At 36.8% G+C, this 22,307-nt stretch overlaps 1 protein-coding gene across 50 annotated transcripts in view; it reads left to right on the plus strand.

Annotated features, from left to right (window-relative positions):
* Positions 1–22,307, plus strand: part of LOC144293759 (uncharacterized) — a 472,204-nt gene that overhangs the window by 103,826 nt on the left and 346,071 nt on the right. Inside the window, exon 3 of one of the 50 annotated variants that reach the window (XM_077864835.1) lies at positions 17,904–18,072. The exons of the other annotated variants lie outside the window; for them this stretch is intronic. The gene's annotated coding sequence lies outside the window, so the exon portion shown is untranslated. The remainder of the gene's footprint in view (positions 1–17,903; positions 18,073–22,307) is intronic. 50 annotated transcript variants of the gene reach the window in all.

The following is a 22,307-nucleotide window of genomic DNA, read 5'->3' on the forward strand; positions in this document are numbered from 1 at the left end:
TTTAGGACAGAAAATGCTTGGGATTTGTAGAAACCTATTTCATTTCATACTTGTGAAAGTAACTTTTGGTTATGCATACTTTATAAAGCATACAAATTGCCCTTTTTGGGTTTCCATAAAACCTGCAAAAATGTAACTTTCTTCCAGACTTTTTTTTTGTAGCTGGCATCATGTCTTTGTCTTTTCTTTTTTTTTCTTTCAGATTTAGTCTCTGGGAATATACTAATTCAGGTGGCCTATTTTATATGAGGTGATATTTTGGCTTCTGTCTTATTCATGACTTAGATCTTACATTCTTTCTTTTAAAGTAGTCTAATTCATTTGGAATCTGAATATTTTAAAGGCTCAAGGTTTCTACAAATACCTTTCCTTTGATTTCAATTTCAGATTTTATTTTCTTTTTTTTGTGACATAAAGTAGGGGTTTTCAACCTAATGAAGGGTGTTTTTCTTTTTTCCCCCTCTTCCATTTAAGCAAGGTAGTTTTCTGTTTGTTTTTCTGGTGGGAAAGAGTCTGCATTTTCTGTAAAGAAAAAGTCAGCATTATTGGTGATTTTACTTTTATAAACATTCTTCAAAATGATAGAATAATATTCAGAATAGGAAAAATTTGAATTATCATAACTTTTATCAGATAATTTATTTCCCTTATATTGGACAACATTGGATTTGTTGTAAAAGTTGAAATGATAAATATAAAATGATTTATAGTATGAAATTTAGCAGACTTAAAAAGACCTGCAATTGAAAAATATGCGAGTCATAAGAATTAGTTGTTATTTGCTTGAATTCTCTTCTGTTCTATAGTGTTTTTTCCCCTATAATCTCCTGATCACAGTATTATCCCACAATAATTTTATTTTTGGTGGGTATTGTTTATACTTGGAAAATTCTTTGTAAGATAATTTTAACCCATGGCCAATTCTCACACCTAGAAGAAGTAATTTAGAGACAAGTGACTTTAAAATGACTTTAGGCTAGTCTATACCAGGATAGGGACTTCACTCCACTGACTAGGACCTTACTTGCTGGGTTCTCCTTTTAAGGGTAGAGATAAAACTGAAATGTTGATTGTTTCTCAATTTACTTCTGTGTCTTAGATGTGTATTTTGTTATTTTAATTCCTAGAAGTTTACAGAAGCATGTCAGCTTGATTACTTTCTCCTAAAGAGTATAATTCAGGTGACTTACCAGGTTTGAGAAGTTCAACAGTGCTGGTTTACTTCTGACCCCTTTCATCCTTCACCTCCAGTTTACCTCTCTGCTCATAGGAAGCTCAATCAGCTGTCACCCCATGGATGGCACCTGTAATAGTTTTCTCTGAGTTGTTGATTGATGATTATGAATTCATTTATAGCTATAAGTTGTCCAAGGGCAGTGATGTGTATCTGCATAAAGATGGTTTATCATTAACTCCACAAACTTTTAGATTAGGTCCTTGTAATCTTTCAGTGGTGTGGCATAGTTACCTCTGAGTTGATACATTTTCTACTCTTCTAGCAAAGGATTTTGGGTCCAAAAAAAAATGGTTTCTTTGAGTTAGCCTTTTGACAACTAATTAGTCAGGATACTACCAGAGAAAGAAAATCAATAGGAAATGCATATATATGCATAACAAACCTTACTTTTGTTTACCATGCATTTCATAGTCACCTATCCATAACTAGCTTCCCCTATACCCCCATAACTATTTTATTCTCTCCTTGTCTTCAGCTGAAGATGGTTTATAAACCTGAGTTAAGGCCCCCTCTCTCAGTATCTTCCATATATACATGAAGTAGATCTATTAATAAACATCCATTTGTTTTTCTGTTGTTAATCTGTCTTTTGTTGCAGAGTTCCCAGCTGAGAAGTAGGATAAAGGGGAAACTATTTTTGCTTTCCTAAAACTGGTTACTATAGCCAAGCCAAATTAACACTTAAAACTGACCATTATAATAGTCATCTTGCCATATTTGGTCACAGACTATACCAATAATACAAATCCACTGCAGGGCCCAGACCCCTGTGGATGAGGGCCTCAACCAGTGGAACAAACTATTTAGAACAAAACATTGACCTTCTTTCAAGCTTTCTTTCTTTCTTTAGTTAGCAAAACTTATTTGGTACTCATTATGTGCGAGGTATAAGGGAGGAAAAATAATTTTTCCTCTACTGTTCTAGGATCTTGGCTGAGACGTTCTTGTAATAAAAGACAGATTAACAAGCAGAAAACAAACAGAAGTTTAAGAACGTACATACCTCATGTATACATGGAATATCCCCAGGGGAAACAGGAAAACTGAAATGGCCCAAATCACCACCTTAAATATCATCTTCAGCTAAGGACAAAAGAAAGATGTTAGAGGGATGGGGGGGCTAAGTGAGGTCATCAGGAAAAGCACAGTACGTAAGAGTAAGTTTGTTATGTAGATTTTTTTTTAAGATTTTATTTATTTATGAGAGGCAGAGACAGAGAGAGAGAGAGAGAGAGGCGCAGAGATACAGGCAGAGGGAGAAGCAGGCTCCATACAGGGAGCCTGATGTGAGACTCGATCTCAGGACTCCAGGATCATGCCCTGGGCTGAAGCAGGTGCTTAACCACTGAGCCACCCAGGTTTCCCTGTTATGTAGATTTAAGTCCTGCTCCAGTTTTAAGGGTTTCTTATGATTTAGGGTGTTCCCTTCCTGGTACAGAGAGAAAGATGGAAGTAGGAGATTTCCTTTGTTAAATGTAAATCTTCCTTAGGAAAGGGTAACTTCTACCATGTTTTCAGAGCTTCTCCTCTGCTGTCTTAAAAATAAACAGTTTAAAAATAATCCTTATGCCAAGGAGCATAAGGATTTTGGGATGGTACAGTACCCTTCACAGGCATTTTTCCAAGCACATTGTAATTAGTTAGTTGGCATAGTAATACCTTGAGGTAGGTTCCTTTATTAGTCCCATTACACCTATTGAGGAACAGAGTGGTTAAGCAATTTGCCCAAGAAGCAGAAGCAAGAAGGAATTGAATCCAGTTGCAGGGTGAATCCACTAACCACTGTGGCATGCTGTTCTTGGTGGGTGTTGATAGATTCCAGTTTCTTAAGAAATTGGGTTTCTTTGGAGGGTGAAGAAGTACTAATTTCAAATCATTCATCTTATGAAGAAATTTAAAAATATTTCTTTAATTATTGAACTCACATAGCACAACATAGCTGATTAGAGCATTCTACCTATTTACCTATTTGTAGTTGTTTGGGTTTTGGTAATATTTGATTAACCTTCATATTTAGATTGTGGTCAGCAGTTGTCACTTGTTACCATTACTCAAGCAGTCTTATAGTAATGGAAGTTGTGCTCTAGCTTTGGGTCTAACTTTGGTCGTTTAACTTAGTTTAATGAGAGGTTTGGCTAGTTACCAAGCCTTAGGATAACATCCTAGGTAAGAGCTCTCCTTTCCGCTCACACAAAGTTATATATATGTAGTGTAGGAAACACTTTTTTTTTTCTTTTTTTTTTTTAAGATTTATTTATTTATTCATTCACAGAGAGAGAGAAATGGAGACATAGGCAGAGGGAGAAGCAGGCTCCAACCAGGAAGCCTGATGTGGGACTCGATCCCAGATCTGGGGATCATGCCCCGAGCCAAAGGCAGACGCCTAACCACTGAGCCACCCTGGTGTCCCAGAAACACCTTTTTTCTTACTCAGAAAAGCCTTGTGTATGAGTCTGTAAAAAAGAGAAACTAATTTTATTATTACTAGTATTCTTACAAAAGAGTACTAGAGTGTAGGATACATGATTTCTAATAGTTTGGTCTTCACTATTATGCATAGACCTAAGCAAGCAAGATCTTTTGTTCACTAATGTATACTTCTTCCAGGGAGACTTCTAATATCCTCATGAAAGCAGACTCCTGGTGCTTTGGTTTCATGGGATGCCAGACATTGAAGTCTGGTACTAAATGATTAGTTTAGCACTAATTATTTACTAAATTCTCAATTTTGAGAGTTTACTGTGTCACTTTTTGAGATCATATGATAAATCAATAACTTGGAGACCTGAGAGAGACCAGATCAGAGAATGGTTTCCATGAAGCAGAGGCAGAACGGGACACATAGAACAAAGGTTTTTATGAACAAAGCAGAGGCAGAAGGGGACACATAGAACAAAGGTTTTATTGCAGCCTTGGGAAGCTTACAAAAACAACACAAAACAAAAAGTAGGAATTTAAATTGAAAAAAATGGGAGGAAAAATTGGGGGAAATAAGAAAATAAAAAGGAATAAAATATTATTGGTCTAAAATGTTTCAGTGATAGCTACATTAATAAAGGATGTTAGAATGAAAGTCAATGATAAAAAAAGATATTTGTGGGGGTGCCTGGGTGGCTCAGTTGGTTAACCATCTAACTTGGTTTCAACTCAGGTCATGATCTCAGACTATGAGATGAGCCCCACATCTGGGCTCCACACTTAGCAGGAAGTCTGCTTAAGATTCCCTTCCTTTCCCCTCTCCCTCACCCTCTGTTCCCTCCCCCACATGTGTTCATGCACACACACACTCTTTCTTGATAAATAAGATCTTTAAGAGAAAAGATATTTGGTTTATGTGAGAAAATAGACAACAGGGAGACTTCTCAGGGAGGGTCTGTGTTGTTATTATTTACTAAATTATAGGTTTGGGGAGAATTACCGTCAAGTAAAAGAAAATTATCCACAGTTCCACTATCCTCAACTTTTAATATTTTTTTACTTTTATTCTGGAGTTTTTTCATGAATTTTAAAATGTATTTTTTCCTTTAGTGTAAAAAAATGCCATTGATTATGCCAGCAACATTAATTTAATTATATATTTTCAGAAAACAAAATTTAAAAATTACTTTAAATGTACACAATTGAGGGGCACCTAGCTGGCTCAGTTGGTAGAGCATGCAGCTCTTAACCTTGGGGCTGTGAGTTTACACCCCATCTTGAATGTAGAGATTACTTAAAAATAAAATTTTTAAAGATTATTTACTTATTTGAGAGAGAGCGAGAGAGCAAGCATGAACGGGAGGAATGGCAGAGGGACAAGCAACTCCTCACTAAGCAGGGAGCCTGACCTGGGATTTGAACCCAGGGTCCTGAGATTATGACCTGAGCTGAAGTCAGATACTTAACTGACTGAGCCACCTAGATACCTCAAAAATAAAAATCATTAAAAAATGTACGTAAGTGAAAAAATATATTGTGAGGATATGTGATATGTGTACTCATAATTTATCCATAAATTGGAATCCTATTCAATTAGCAGTCATAGAATAATTTTTTATAAAGATTTTATCTATTTATTCATGAGAGACACAGAGAGAGGCAGAGACATAGAGGGAGGAGCAGGCTCCCTGTGGGGAGCCCAATGTGGAACTTGATCTCAGGACCATGGGATCATGACCAAGCCAAAGGTAGATGCTCAACCACCAAGCCACTCAGGTGCCCCAGAATAATAATTTTTCATGGTAGTATAAACTCATAATGGGACTTAGTTTAACAGCTGTTCATAATTTCACCTTGTGGATTTACTGTATTTATTTAACCTTCTACCATTTTTAGCTGTAGTTTAATTCTGGGTATAAATAACTCTTCAATGGATATATTTATTCATGAATCATTTTTGTATTTCAGATTATTCTCTCAAAATGGATTTGTGGAAGTAGAATAATTAGGTTGAAGACTAAGAAACATTTATGATATTTGATATCCATTGCCAAATAACTTTCCAGAAGAATTCATGAATTTTATAACAATGTCTAATGGGAGATTTTTTTTTCATGTTGTTTCTCAAATTGTGTTGGAATCTTGCTAGGAAGATATGATGTGAGAATGCTAAAACTCCCTTAGTAGGTAATATCTTAGAAAAGCTAAATTTAGATCTTAGTTTTGCCACTTCTTTGAAACCTTGAATATCACTGAACATTTTTCCAGTTTTTTTTTTTCATCTGTACCATAGTAATAGTATATATATTTTTTCTGTCTGGTTTAAAGAGTACTATACTAATCAAATATTTGAAAGGCTTTTGGAAAATGCCAAGTACTCTAATTATTAATTCAAACCAAATGGCTTTATAATCTAGTATGATAGAGATAGAAATTCAGATCTTGGAGAATGAGGGCTTTGGCATTTGATTTATATCATCGGAGACATTTGATTTATTTTTGGCTGTGTCACAATAAAATGTTATCTGAGAACTGTGGGCTGACTCCATTTTCTTGCATAATGCAATTTTTTAAAACTTTTATCTCTAATACTGTAGTATTTTAGCAATCCTAGTATATGGTAAACCAGCTTAGATTAGTACTAGGCAACTCATTTGTGTTAGTAGTTATGGAAAGGGGAAGGTCAAGTGCTCCAACTGCCAGGAACTTTTTATTTCTTTTTGAAAAAAAAAAAAATTAAAGCCAGGATATGTGAAAGCCAAAGATGAGTTATATGTGTCAAGTACTAAAATGGTTGTGTGTAATGACTGGTAAGAGGAGGAAACATTTTATGTGTAAGGAGAGGCAAGTCAGTGTCATGCTGTGTGTTATGTTCTGTTTCTCAAATTGTTGCAGACCACATGATGATAAAGAAATAAAAGGGGTGAATGGGAGAAAGGGCCCATGCAGTGGTGAGGGGATGAGGATGCTAAAGAAACAAGAAATTGAAGAAAACAAGTGACCACAGGGGAGGAGCAACAGGAATACAGCAGGGTCCGGAGCCTTCTTGCTGAGGAGAGGACACAGAATGTTAAGTTCTGAAGAAGAGGCTTTGTCTCAAGTCCCCAGGGGAAGAAAATGAAGTAGAGAGCCTCTGGAGATTTAATTGAAGAAAAGACCAGCACAATAGGAATAATAGAAGTAGTGTAGGTAGAACCTAAGCAGAGAAGATAAAATACAAGACAGAGGCAACACAGGAAGTGAATTAGGAGCAAAATAAATGTATTATGATTTAGAGGTGGGGAACATACCATAAAAAATCAAAAGATTGGATATTTAATTATTAAACTTTGAGAGAAAAGAAAAAGTAGAGGGCTTTAATACAAGGAAACTAAGACAAGAAAATGGCTGAATATAAAGAAGAAAATTTATTTTTCGTGAAGAGATAGGATCAGGGGATTTTTTATTTATTGCTAAGGAAAGACCTTACTAGAAGCTAGTCAGAGTTTTCATTAACACATTCTGTACATATTCAAAAATTCTGTACCATTAAGGCTGTAAGATATATGTTCATGGAAGTGGACTCAGGAGGAGATAAACAGATTTATGAGTGCATAGGTCACTCTGTGGAAATTTATGGTAATGCATTTCAGAAAGCAGAGGAACAGTGAAAGAAAGTATCCTTCTGTGTTTAATTATGGCCTACCAGGAAAGCTTGTTGGTCAAAAGGGAGCCAAAGGAACATGGGGAAAAGAGTGACCATGTAACTTTAGAAATCATTAACCTGATTGGAAAAAGCCAAATAGATTTGGGCATTAGACAAAGCTACTTAAAAAACTCATTATGAGTGATAGGACGTGTAAAGAAGAAAAAGGGAGATCTTTAACCAAAGGCAAGTCAAATAAAAAGCCTGGCATGAATGTTGATAGAGTGTGCCAGCCATTAAGCTATTATCTAAGTTTCAAATCCAGCCTATAGACTCAGCTTGTGATTCTGGGGTTGGGACTCCGCAAACCACATTTCTTCTCGGCCAGCTGCTCTCTGGCAATGGGGATGCCAAAAAGAACACACAAGACTGGAGGAAGGAGAAAGGATATTGTCCTTTCTGTGGGGTTGTAGTTATTTCCCATTCCTGTGAGTGTCTTGCCAGCAATGCTTTTCATCCCAGCCAGAGACAGCTCCTTTTAAGTACAGCATCTGATCCAGTTTGCAGTTTTTCTATCCCTTGTAGACCGCCCCTCAAAGACACCAGTACCAGCCTGCTAGCACACAACCCACAGAAGTTTGAGTCTCAGCTTCACTTACCCCTTCTCCTAGTCTCTAGGCTGTAATAATGTCGACTTTCCCCTTTGTTTCCCTACTCCTAGGGATGGTCATTGTTTCCCATATTTGCCACTTCCATTGAACATTTATGTACCATTTTGATCCTTTCCTAGTTAGTTTTAGACCTAGCTAATTCTTAAGCATCTAGTGAGTTCATTTCTGTAAAAAAAAAAAAAAAAAAAAAAAAAATTAGGTTACTGGGTTAATTATTAGGCTTTCTTTGTATTAGTCAGAACATTATATATACTAGGGATTCTGTTAGCTACACTGATTATAATAGATACTGCAGACTTAACATGACAGAAAGGAGAAACCCACAAGCCATTTTATTAAAAAAAAAAAAAAAAAAGCAACAGGGTGCTGGGTGGCTCAGCAGGTTAAGCAGCTGCCTCCAGCTCAGGTCATGATCCCAGGGTCCTGTGATCTCTCTCTGCCTGCTTGTCACTCCGACTTGTCCTCTTATTCTCTGTCAAATAAATAAATAAAATCTTAAAAAAATAGCAACAACATCAAATTGAAAGAACAGCACAAATATATTAATAAGAGAATTGAAGCTGAAATGGAGGAGACAAAAATAGAAACTCAGAAGTTAGAAACTTAAGTAAGAAACTTCTTACTTTAGATAAGAATACAGTAGTCAAACCAGGGAGAGATGCCATGTTGAAGATCATAAAGTGAGGCAGTAAGTAGTGACATGAGTTTAATGAACACTGGCAAACCAAACAACTTTGATTACCTTCCCCTGCAAATTAGAAGACATATACGATAAACACACACACATAAATCAAAAGTGAAAAAAATATCAGGACAGTGTCATAGATATTGCATAAATGGACTGACAAGCTAATGTGAAAAAGTCTCATGATATCCCTGTGGAGAAAATAAAAAAGAGATAAAAGGAATAATTATATAGTCAGATGGATATGTATTGGGTTAATTACCATGGCCAAAGTTATTGATTAAAGGGATCAATGACAATATTCATCGAAGGCTCCAGTATTGTTTCACAGGCTCTGCCCTTGTCCTGTTTTTGTCCTGTTCCACATTCATTTTAAATCAATGATGTCAATTCTTCCTGCCAAAGAACACTAGCAACATACTTGTAGCTGAAAAAGATGGGTTTGTTATTCATTGTCATTGCAGGAAAATGTTATTCTGGGGCATTCTATTACAGGATTTGAGTTTTGGTGGAATGATTTTGGAGAGGGCCTAGGAAAATGGGGCTTTAGATGTTATCAGGAAATAGGGATAATTCTGTGATTGGGTCCCTTAATCTTATCTATAAAAAGAACATAGGATAAAGCCATAATTGATTAAAAAAAAAAAAAAAGCAGTGACCTGTATTAGCCAAGGGGGAGGAAGTTTCATATTTTGTGGCTTACACAGTGACCTTGATTTGTCTCTCTTTATCATACTTTTTGAGTGACCTTGTCTGATGTTGCTATTTTGTGAGATGGTTTATGTTCAATAAGAGAACACAGCGTAGCTGTAAGCATCAGACCAGAATGTCAAGGGGTTCTTTATTCTTAATGATTTATTTAGATAAATGTAGAAGGCAACTTAATCAAATTTTTGGATGACATCAAGTTGAAAAAAGATAATTATATGGACTCTAGAGATAAAATGTATGTTAGAGAGTATAAAATACAAGTTAGCCTTTTATAAATCTAGAAACAAAAGCCTAAAGCAATTAATGACTTTATCTAATTGAAAGAGCAAATAGAAATTAAGAGACTTAATTCTCCCTGTTGAAAATAAGCAAAGAGACTTTACCTCCCCTTTTCTTAGAGCATTTAGTTTAGAAAACTAGTGAGTTCTTTCTCTCTCTCTCTTTTTTTTTTTTAGATTTTCTGTTCATGTAGGAGGGGGAGGGTGGGAGAGAAAATCAGAAGCAGACTGTGCAATGAGCTCAGAGCATGATGCAGGGCTCGATTCCACAACCTCAATATCACGACCTAAGCCAAAATCAAGGGTTAGATACCTAATTGACCAAGCAACCCAGGCGCCTCTCTGTCTTTTTGAAATATACATGAATTTTACTAAAAGCTTAATAATTAATAAGGCTCTTTCCAGCTGTATGACCCAAGAATGTCTTTCTTAAGGATCTGGGAGACATCTCTTTGGAAGGTAACCATCAAACATCATAACCCTGTTTCTCAGTTTCTGTGGGATGGTAGGAGCCTAACTTTGGCAGCACATACCTCACCCCACGTTACAAAATGTTTCCTATTGTATAGATAAGAATTTGTCTTTCTTCTGAATAAAGTCAATCTGCTAACATAGATGGTCACCCCAGTAACTTGGTGAATTTAGGATGAACTGTGTGTGACAAATGGTTCTGTGAAGTCCTCCTTCTTGAGGATTATATCATGTTTATCTTGAGAATATGTGTATAATGAGTTGTATATGATTGTCTCCAGAAGAGGGAGAGATTTCTTTCTGTCTTGGCATTGTCTTTAGTAGATTGCTTCTGATGCATATCACATTCTGGTTTAATGATTATTTAATAATAAACTATTTTCTTTCTCTACTGCCTTCATGGAGAAGTTTCCTGGGTTGGGAGGAGATTTTGTTTTTAATTATATTTCCCCGACCCAAAGGTCACAGGGCGCTGGCAAAGATGGAGCAGTAGATATATGTGGTCAACATTTTGACAGTGCATAGGTAGTGGACTGGAACTAGGAATATTAATAAGGATACAAATAAAATACTGCTCTTTGGTTCAAAGGAAATAGTGACTTTCTTAGTTTGCAAATGCATTCATTCATTAATTTATTTATTTTAAAAATATTTATTTATTTGGGAGAGCATGAGCAGGGAGAGGAATGCAAGGAGGGGGAGAGGGACAAGAAGACTCCTTGCAAGTGTGGAGCCCAAGATGGGGTTCAAAGCAGGGCTTGATTCCAAGACCCTGAAATCTGACCTGAGCTGAAGTCAGATGCTTAACTGGCCAAACCACCCAGGCATCCCTGCAAATGCATTTAAATGTGTCAGATAGTAAAAAGAAAATAGATTCAAAGTTCTGAGATACATCTCTAGTACTTATTTATCTTATAACTAGAAGTTTGTACTTTTTAAAGATTTATTTATTCATTAGAGCAGGGGGAGAGTCAGAGAGAGAGAGAGAGAGAGAGAGAGAGAATCTCAAGCAGACCCCACGCTGCGCTCAGGACCCAATCCCAGGACCCTGAGATCTGACCTGAGCCAAAATCAAGAGTTGGATGCTTGACTGATAGCCTCCCAGGTGTCCTGAAGTTTATACTTTTTGAACAGTGTCCTCCAATTCCTACTCACCCTATCCTCCATCTCTGGTAACCACAAGTTTGATCACTTTTCTGTGAGGTTTTATTTTTGTTTTTTAGATTCCACATATAAGTGAGATCATACAGTATTTGTCTTTCTTTTTGACTTATTTTCCTTAGGATAATGCCTTCAAGGTCCACTCATGTTTTTATGGCTGAATAATATTCCTTTATTATTGAATTCCACAATATACCACAACTTCTTTAACCACTCACCTGTTGAGGGACACTTAGGTTGTTTCCATGTCTTGGTTATTATAAATTATGCTGCTACAAATATGATGGTGCAGACATATTTTTGAATTAGTGTTCTTGTTTCCTTTGGATATATTTCCAGAAGTGGCATTACTGGATCATATGGTAGTTTTCATTTTAATTTTTTGAGGAATCTCCATACTGTTTTCTATAGTGATTGCACCAATTTATATCCCATCAAATTGCAGAAAGGTCATATATAACATGATGACTACAGCTCACACTGCTCTGTGATATATAGGAAAGTTAAGAGAGAAAATCCTAACAGTTCTTACCACAAGAAGAAAATATTTTTCTTTCTTTTTATTGTATCCACAGGAAAAGATGGGTATTAGCTGAACCCATTGTAGTAATCATTTTATAATATATATAAATCAAACCACCAATGCTGCTGCCCTTAAACTTATACAGTGATGTATATCAGTTATTTTTCAAGAAAACTGGAAAAAAAGTTCTGAGATTAGAGATAAAAACAGTGCCTTATTCTGGCCTGAGTAGAAAGATTCCAGGAGGGGAAAGTTTAAGGATTCTTCTCAGTTTATCATCTCCTCACCATCTTCTTGAGGTGGCTTCTAAATTCTAGAATGTTCATGAAATTTTGTAGCACTGGCCACATGGGTTGGTGTATGGGGAGTGATTTAGGAGAGGATTCTGGTTACTGGCACCATTATGTGTACCACACAGTCATTTGCTCAGCTATGCGTTGTATAGTCTTGATCTTGGGTACAGTGAATCATTGTTGCCAGTACCCACAAGGCTGTTCACTTCCCCGGCTGCTCTCCAGTCCAATGATCACTGATGCCTCCACTGAGAACTACACCTTTCTTATCACCATGGGCAGTGATAACTGTCACTTTCTCTTTCCACGAATTCTTGAGAACTTCTTGAGAGTAACAAATAGTTCTGTCAGGAACCCCGGGTGGCTCAGCGGTTTAGCACCACCTTCAGCCCAGGGCATGATCTTGGAGACCTGGGATCAAGTCCCCCGTCAGGCTCCACATGAAGGAAGGTTCTGTACACCAGCTGACTAATGGAATCCCCGGACAGAGGAAGAGCACCCACAGCTCTTCACTGGGGGAACTACGGTCAGCCTCGGTATTCGCAGAGATGCTTTGTGCTTTAGAGACCCTGCCATTGAGGGGGAGGCCTGTGGGAAGAGGATGCTTCAGGATGTGGCTTTCCAGTCTCTTGTGCCCTCTTTCCCAGACTGTGCTTGGCTGTTGATGTGCATGGTTGATACACATAGGTGGTGGTAGTGGATCATAGCCATTTGGATATCCATCACCTTCGACCGGGAAGCCCAAGAGGTGAGGTCTCAGCCAGCAGAAAGGTCAGCTTAGCTTGCTGGCCAATGAGAGAGGTGGATAAAGACAGTGTCACCTCCTCCCCACTTCTCTGCACCATCAGAAAGGCCTCTTGCTGTGTGTTCTCATCTGCCTTGGGGTAACAGTGAGAACAAGCACTCCATTGACATTGTGTCAATGACAGGTCCTCACCCTGCTTCCCCATCCTCTTCAGGGCTGAAGAGGGGCTTAAGGGCCAAATGCCCTTTACCTACATCTCCAGATCTGCACATTTCTCACCACTGCATTACATTTCTGTCATAAGGATATTGGCCATTCCTGAATTTACTGTGTAATGAACATCACATTATTCCAGTTATAATCACTGTGTCCACAGATAGTGTTAATATGCTGGTGTCTGCTGGACAAAGAGCTCCCTTTTCAACTACTCCCATTTCCTCCTCCCCAATATCTCCACCTACCCTTTCCAAATGATAGTCTTTAAACAAAATCATGTGTGGGTCTTGGAGTCCACAGCCTGGTACAAGAACCCACCAAAGAACCAGTTTGCATGGTCAGCACTTCACAGAAGAGAAGCAAGGCACATCCAGCTGTAATGATGCCGCAGCCACTGTCTCATTAAATCTGTGTTCTCTAAAAAAAAAAAAAAAAAAAAAAAAATGCAGCGAGCCTGACGTGGGACTTGATCACAGGTCTCCAGGATCATGCCCTGGGCTGAAGGTGGTGCTAAACTGCTGAGCCACCCAGGGTTCTTAAAAAAAAAAAAAAAAAAGTCTTGCAGCTCATTTGGTGAGGGTCGTGAAGTATGAATCAAGTTTGGGAAAGAACACAATGGGCAAGGCTTCACAGTATTATTTTATCGTGACTTTTTTTTTCTTTTTTAAAAAAAGATTTTATTTATTTTATTCATGAGAGACACACAGAGAGAGGCAGAGACATAGGCAGAGGGAGAAGTGGGCTCCCGAAGAGGAACCTGATGTGAGACTTGATCCCAGGACCCCAGGATTACAACCTGAGTCAAAGGCAGATACTCAACCACTGACCCACCCCAGTGTCCCTTATCACAACTTTTCTCATCTACCTTGGATGATCCATGGCATTATCCTGGGGAAAAATATGAAGAGAAAATAGATAATACATATAATTCAGATGGCAAAGTGTTGCCTAATTAAGTATCATGAAAAACTTGTCATAAAAGGATGATAATTCAGAAGATGGTAGAGGGAGACTGAAGTAAACCTTATGAGGTGAATAAAGCATAAATTCTTACAGCTGACAAATTCATTTATTTTGACATTTATTTTGAAATTATTGCAATAATATCAGTCATATATTTTTAAAATTTATTTATTCATGAGAGACAGAGAGAGAGAGGCAGAGACACAGGCAGAGAGAGAAGCAGGCCCCATGCAGGGAGCCCTATGTGGGACTGGATCCTGGGGCTCCAGGATCACGCCTCGGGCTGAAGGCAGGCGCTAAACTGCCAAACCATCCAGGGATCCCCCATATGTATGTTTTTTAAAGGACAGTAGCAGATGAGCTTTATAAAGTGACAAAATCTGTCCCACAAAACCATTTTCTTTGAATTCTGCAACGTTTGAAACTTCACTTAGTCTATAGATTACCAATTTTTTATATTATTTCTTCATGTATAAATAGGATTTTCCAAATTAGAGGTATGCATTTAATTATTAACAAAACCTTCTGTGTTTGTAAAATTTGGAGGCAAAATTTCTCCTTGTTCAGCTGAATATTATAAAACACTAAGGATATTCATATACCCTTTTAAAGAAGAGTTTGTGTGAGGTTAGCCTACAAAGCAGAAAATGGGCTAATTTAGGAAAGTACAAATGCAATCTGCTAAGTATATAGCAGTGTTGTTACACTGTGAAAAAATACGGATAGTCTCCAAGGGTGGAGTTTACATTTTTCTTGTGGTATAAATAACTGCATTGCAAGGAAACAAAAAAGAAAAGAAAAGAAAAGAACTGAAGGGAAGACTACCATGGACTAAAATGGTAAAGGAGAGCTGGAAATGTAGAACTTTATGGGTTGTGTGGAGAGAAATAAATAAGAATGGGGTTTTCTAGTTTTCTAACATAGTTTACACTGGAGTGTGGCTGATGGAAAGAGAAGACTGAGTTCTCCTTAGGACATGCTCATTTGCAGTGCTTGAGGGATAACTAGGTGCCTTGTGTACAGAACTGCAGTTCATGAAAGGAGGTTTAGCTAGAGAAAAAGATTCAGGGATTATTGTAGTAGAGGTGAGAGAAAAGTTATTGAATGTTATTGAAAGTATGAATCTGAGATTCATACTATATGCTATATGAGAATCTGAAAGCCATGAAATTTAGAGGTTTCTCTGTCAAAATGAGACATGAGATGCAGAAGCTATCCCCAAAATATTCACTGGCTTTCCAAACTACATTTAAGTAAGAAGAAAACAAAGAATTGAAAACTTAAAGAATATGTGAATTGTTTGCAACCAGCTGAACACGATAGGTTACCATTTCCACCAGCATCATTACTCCGTTACTCAGGACTGTAGTAGGCAAAGTTGTGAATCACATTATTCTTTCATTTCCAACTTTGTGGCCAGAATCTTTCCAGTAGGAAAAATCCTCAGATGACTTGTGTCTTCAGAGTAGGCACATCCTTCTGTCTTCAGTTCCTCCTTATCCCAAATAGTCCCTAGGACTTTAGAGGTATCCTTGTTAGCCCTTCTACCGTGCTTTTCTTTATGAAAACCTCATTACCTTATCTTTCACTTCTCTTACATCTCCCCTAAGCATCAGCTAAATTATCTGATGCATAACATGCTCAATACTAATTCAGATGGCAAATACTTGTCCCCGAGTAACACATATATACTGTTATTCTAAAGGCATGATTGCAATTTAGACACTGTAGAATATTGAAGAATTGCTTGGGGCAAAGATAACTCTTGTGCTTATTAAGCTGTACAAAAATGCACTTGTTATTTATTGTAGAGACTGTTAAAATAATAGGTTTAATTGATTATAAAAGTTACATAATTTTAGAAATAAGAGTAAGAAAACCAAATCAGCCTAGGAGTAACAACTGATAGCATTTATATGCCTCTTTTTTAATGCATGTTAATTTTAGTATCACCACTACCATTCTTATCTTCTAACCATCTTCTCTTTGTTATCATTATTGACAAAATTGGTTGAATGCTCACTGTGTGCCAGCACTGGGTTAAGTGTCTGACTTGGTGTAATTCATTCACAAAACAACTTGTACTGTAGATCTTATTTTCCCCATTTTGCAGAACAGGAATTGCGACTTAGAGAAGTTAGTTTACCCAAAGACAAATGGAAGATGGAGGATATAAATCTGGGCAACCTGAATTCTAAGCTGTATTTTTTTTTTTTAGCTTATGCTATATTAAACTGGGTGGTGTTTAAAGTTTTGAAAGGGCAATCATAATGAACAGAGTCTCTCTTAGTAACATTTGTGTTATTTTTCTTCCCGTCAGGACTTTTTAATTTGTATCTTGAATACGGGTGGTGGTGAGCTTGGTTTACAAAGATAATTTGTACCATAATTACCTCATAATTAGAGTAACTCTTCTATCCATTCTTCGTTTGAAAAAGTTTTATTTTTGTTTCTTATACTTTTGTTCTTTGCCTAGTACTAGGTAACAGTGTAATTAGTAACCATAGCTAGTTACATACTACTTTTAGAATAGCTATGTGTCCTGAATTGAGTTATAATGTCCTGAATTGAGTACCAAAATTTGCAATAATATTTTCTAGGCACAAAATAAAGACGAAATTTGAAACTTTTGGTTAATGCTATACAAATCAGACATGCTATCTGACCCACATTGATGCTTCATTATGATTAATGAATATAATAATAGTGCTTCTCTTAAATTTTTCAAATCTAGATAGCCTCTTCCAGTATCTCTGGGGTTCAATTTGCCAGATTTAGCAAATAAAAATATACCAAGTTAGGGACACTTGGGTGACTCAGTCGTTTATGTGTCTGCCTTTGGCTCAGGTCATGATCCCAGGGTCCTAGGATGAAGCCCTATGAGGTCCGGCTCCCTGCTCAACAGGGAGCCTGCTTCTTCCTCTCCTTCTGCCTGCTGCTCTGCCTGACTTGTGTGCGCTTTCTCTTTCTGTCAAATAAGTAAATTTTAATACACACACACACAGACACACACACATATAGTTAAATTTGAATTTCAGATAAACAACAAAGATAATTGTTTTAGTGTAACTATGTCCCAAATAGTGCATGGAATATAGTTACACTTAAAAAAAATTGTTTATCCAAAATTCAAATTTAACTGGGCATCTAGTATTTTTCTTCACAGATTTATCTGGTGACTCCCCTTAGTCCCAGACAAACACTTTGTAATCTCGAATCTCGAATGATTTCAGGGCCTTCCTTTTGAGAAAAATAACGTCCTTCACCCACTACATCCAGTAACTTCTCACAGAGTGGGGCCAGGGAGACCACCATCTTGTCTAAAGTCAGGAGGTGGTTTCCTAATGACTCACATTGAATGACCCTCTGATGTGTGATATATGTGATTCCGGTGATTCTCTTTTCAAAAACACATATGCATTTATTAAAGAACTCAATCATGTGATTAAGACAGTATTTAAAAAACACTCTAAGGGTCGTCATACTCCATTCTCCTTGGAGATTCTGTTCTCCCAGGGCAAGGAAGCTGTGAGGTGAGAATGGAGACTCTTTGTATATATTTTTATGTAATACGTTTTAATAGCATCTTAGGTGTATATCCTCTTTTTAATATTTTATTACCTTATTATCTTACTTTATGCTATGTTGGCTTTTATATAAATTTGTGATCTGCCTTTAAAATCATTCCCGGCTCCACGAGCCTTCCAATATGGCAAAAAATGAAATGTACAGTATCACTAGGACATATAATTGGCCAAAGGAGTTGAATATAATTAAGTATTTAAAGTTAACTTCTGTTTATAGTATGTATTGATACTAAAGGAACACATTAACAAATGCAGGGTAGTCACTAAACTCTAAAGATTGGTCTCCAATGTATATGTCTTTTTTTTTACTATCTTGTAGAGTCCTCTCCCTATGGATCTAGGTTGACTTCAAGACTTGTTTTTGATCGATAGATGTCGTAAAAGTGACAACAGGTGACATCCTAGGCTGGAAGATAGGAGGCTTTGTAGCTTCTGTTCTTGGAATATTTGTTTTGATATGTTCCTTCTTGAAATCTGACCTCTAAGCTGTAAGTAGTTCAAACCACGTGGGGATGCCATAGGTCAGTATTTCTGTTGACAACCCAATTGAGGTCCAAGCTGAGACCTTGATATCCAGGCATATCAAGGTGAACCAAGCTGGACATTTACTCTAGTCACCTCTTCTGATCCTAACAGTCCTGGCCATCATCTAACTGAAACCGTATGAGACTCCAAGTAAGAACTTTAGAATTGAGCCTGGTTAATTTATAACACTGAGATAATAAGTAATATGTTTTAAAATTTGGGATTGTTAGTTATTCAACAATAGGTAAATGGCGCATAGTGCAAGGAAGCAGACAAATCCAGAATGTGAGACATTCTGAAAGAAAATTGACCCAATTTAACAACAGCTCAATAGCAGAAGAAAAAAATAAAGGAAGGAATGTGCTCTATGTTAGGTTAAAAGTGACTTCAGAGACAACATGCAAATATCATGTGTGGATGTTGTTTAGATTCTAATATAAAACAACTAAACATATTTTTGAGGCAATTTGGGAAATTTGACTACACTCATAGAGTATTGATAATTCTGTTAGGATTTAAGGTGACATAAGATAAGGCCCTTTTTAAAAATAGTTGTGTATGAAACTAAGTGAGAGTGAAATGACAGATCTTCCATTTGCTTTAAAATAATTCAGCAATGAAAAAGATAAAATGAGAAAGAAATACATGAAGCAAGAATAAAAATCTTGATAATTTTTCACTCTGGTGAGGGGTATATGGAAGTCCATTGTTAGTAACTTCCCTACTTCAATGCATATTTGAATTTTTCATAATTAAAATTAGTGAAAATACTTCCTGATGCGATACAGAATATAAACCACACACATAATCTATGTATGCATGTAAACATGGAAATTATACACATATCCATATAAGTGCACAAATAAACAGACAAAATTATTCAGAAAATAAGAACTACATATCATTTCATAGGTGAGGTTATAGATGGCTTACATATCAAATTAATACTTATTTTCAATTAAATATACTGAAAATATTATAAAAGGTAAGGTATACAAAATATTTTATAACCAACACTGTTTCCTTTCTTTCTTTTTTTTTTTTTTTATAATGATATTTTTTTTTATTGGTGTTCAATTTACTAACATACAGAATAACACCCAATGCCCATCACCCATTCACTCCCACCCCCCGCCCTCCTCCCCTTCTACCACCCCTAGTTCGTTTCCCAGAGTTAGCAGTCTTTACGTTCTGTCTCCCTTTCTGATATTTCCCACACATTTCTTCTCCCTTCCCTTATTTTCCCTTTCACTATTATTTATATTCCCCAAATGAATGAGAACATATAATGTTTGTCCTTCTCCGACTGACTTACTTCACTCAGCATAATACCCTCCAGTTCCATCCACGTTGAAGCAAATGGTGGGTATTTGTCATTTCTAATAGCTGAGTAATATTCCATTGTATACATAAACCACATCTTCTTTATCCATTCATCTTTCGTTGGACACCGAGGCTCCTTCCACAGTTTGGCTATAGTGGCCATTGCTGCTAGAAACATCGGGGTGCAGGTGTCCCGGCGGTTCATTGCATTTGTCTCTTTGGGGTAAATCCCCAACAGTGCAATTGCTGGGTCGTAGGGCAGGTATATTTTTAACTGTTTGAGGAACCTCCACACAGTTTTCCACAGTGGCTGCACCAGTTCACATTCCCACCAACAGTGTAAGAGGGTTCCCTTTTCTCCGCATCCTCTCCAACATTTGTTGTTTCCTGCCTTGTTAATTTTCCCCATTCTCACTGGTGTGAGGTGGTATCTCATTGTAGTTTTGATTTGTATTTCCCTGATGGCAAGTGATGCAGAGCATTTTCTCATATGCATGTTGGCCATGTCTATGTCTTCCTCTGTGAGATTTCTGTTCATGTCTTTTGCCCATTTCATGATTGGATTGTTTGTTTCTTTGGTGTTGAGTTTAATAAGTTCTTTATAGATCTTGGAAACTAGCCCTTTATCTGATATGTCATTTGCAAATATCTTCTCCCATTCTGTAGGTTGTCTTTGAGTTTTGTTGACTGTATCCTTTGCTGTGCAAAAGCTTCTTATCTTGATGAAGTCCCAATAGTTCATTTTTGCTTTTGTTTCTTTTGCCTTTGTGGATGTATCTTGCAAGAAGTTACTATGGCCGAGTTCAAAAAGGGTGTTGCCTGTGTTCTTCTCTAGGATTTTGATGGAATCTTGTCTCACATTTAGATCTTTCATCCATTTTGAGTTTATCTTTGTGTATGGTGAAAGAGAGTGGTCTAGTTTCATTCTTCTGCATGTGGATGTCCAATTTTCCCAGCACCATTTATTGAAGAGACTGTCTTTCTTCCAATGGATAGTCTTTCCTCCTTTATCGAATATTAGTTGCCCATAAAGTTCAGGGTCCACTTCTGGATTCTCTATTCTGTTCCACTGATCTATGTGTCTGTTTTTGTGCCAGTACCACACTGTCTTGATGACCACAGCTTTGTAGTACAACCTGAAATCTGGCATTGTGATGCCCCCAGATATGGTTTTCTTTTTTAAAATTCCCCGGGCTATTCGGGGTCTTTTCTGATTCCACACAAATCTTAAAATAATTTGTTCTAACTCTCTGAAGAAAGTCCATGGTATTTTGATAGGGATTGCATTAAACGTGTATATTGCCCTGGGTAACATTGACATTTTCACAATATTAATTCTGCCAATCCATGAGCATGGAATATTTTTCCATCTCTTTGTGTCTTCCTCAATTTCTTTCAGAAGTGTTCTATAGTTTTGAGGGTATAGATCCTTTACATCTTTGGTGAGGTTTATTCCTAGGTATCTTATGCTTTTGGGTGCAATTGTAAATGGGATTGACTCCTTAATTTCTCTTTCTTTCTTATCCAGTATGTTCAACATAAAATTTAAGATTTATGTAAGAACTTTCTTCTTTTCTTGATGTTATTCCCATTTATTTTTTTTTTATAAATTTATTTTTATTTATACTGGCATGTCAGTGAGCCTATTGTATTGACTTGGAAGCTTTCTGGAAGTTGTCAGGGGTTCGACTCCTGAGTGGCTCAGTGTTTGAGCGTCTGCCTTTGGCTCAGGGTGTGATTCCAGGGTCCTGGAATCGAGTCCCACATCGAGCTCCCTGCATGGAGCCTGCTTCTCCCTCTGCCTGTGTCTCTGCCTCTCTCTCTCTCTCTGTGTGTGTGTCTCTCATGAATAAATAAATAAGATCTTAAAAAAAAAAAAAGGAAGTCAGGGGTTAGAGGACAAAACTAAAGTTATCTCATATTCCATATTAGATTCCAAAATTAACCTGTCTCAGTCACAGTTTTGCAAAGCAGGACAATTGTTGGTTTTGTCTACACATACGAAGTCTAAAAAGTTACATAAATTATATACTAGTTACTAAAGAGTTATTAGTAAAGTTTTTATGGCTCTGGTTCTTGAATAAATTTAGATAAATACTTTGTGTATAGGAATCTGGTTAATATTCCTTCTTTCAGAGAGTCACTAAAAATAAAGAAAAGGATCACTGCATTAAAATGTCAAAACGAGTCCCAAAGTACAAATTTTAAAGTGACCTTTAAACCATTTTGGAGCTTTTCATTTCAAATTAATATAGCAAATTGATAAGTAATAGCACAGTTTTTTCCCCCCTCAGGAAATGTCCTTTTATAAACCTGAAAGGAACCTGAGAACCCCAAATTAAAATTATGTTAAATCATAAAATTAAGAGCTAACAGTTAGACTTAAAATAGTCAGTGATAAGCGGACTCAGCTTGATGTAGACAGCTTTATAAGAATCTTTAAAATTCTTGTAATGTTCCTGCTGTGAGCTGATGAAGCTGTGCTTAAAAACTCATTCCTTTCAAATGACCCTAAGAAGAATGACTCTTCTGAAAATACAAAATGTTAAATTCATTATTAAGTCGTATTTTTAAAGTTTTCACAAACCCTAATATTATCTCAGATTCTTTGACAAAGGCTTGATTCCTGAGTCTTTTTCGTTAGGGTGGTAATTTGGTCAACTAAGAGGAAGCTTGCCCTGGGTGTGGTGGAAAGAGAATAAAAGTAAGCTCATTTACTTTTTGCAGATCAGTTATTAAATGTCACATTGACATTTACCATTGACATTGACAGTATGACAAGAGGCTTTCTTTTGGCCTGCTACTCCCCAGAAAAGAAAATTATAATGTAAAAGATGCTGTATACTTCCCCAAACATCTGTGGTTAATCTGATTA

The sequence above is a fragment of the Canis aureus genome, chromosome 22, assembly GCF_053574225.1.
Source record: "Canis aureus isolate CA01 chromosome 22, VMU_Caureus_v.1.0, whole genome shotgun sequence".
In the NCBI taxonomy this organism is placed as follows: Eukaryota; Metazoa; Chordata; class Mammalia; order Carnivora; family Canidae; genus Canis; species Canis aureus.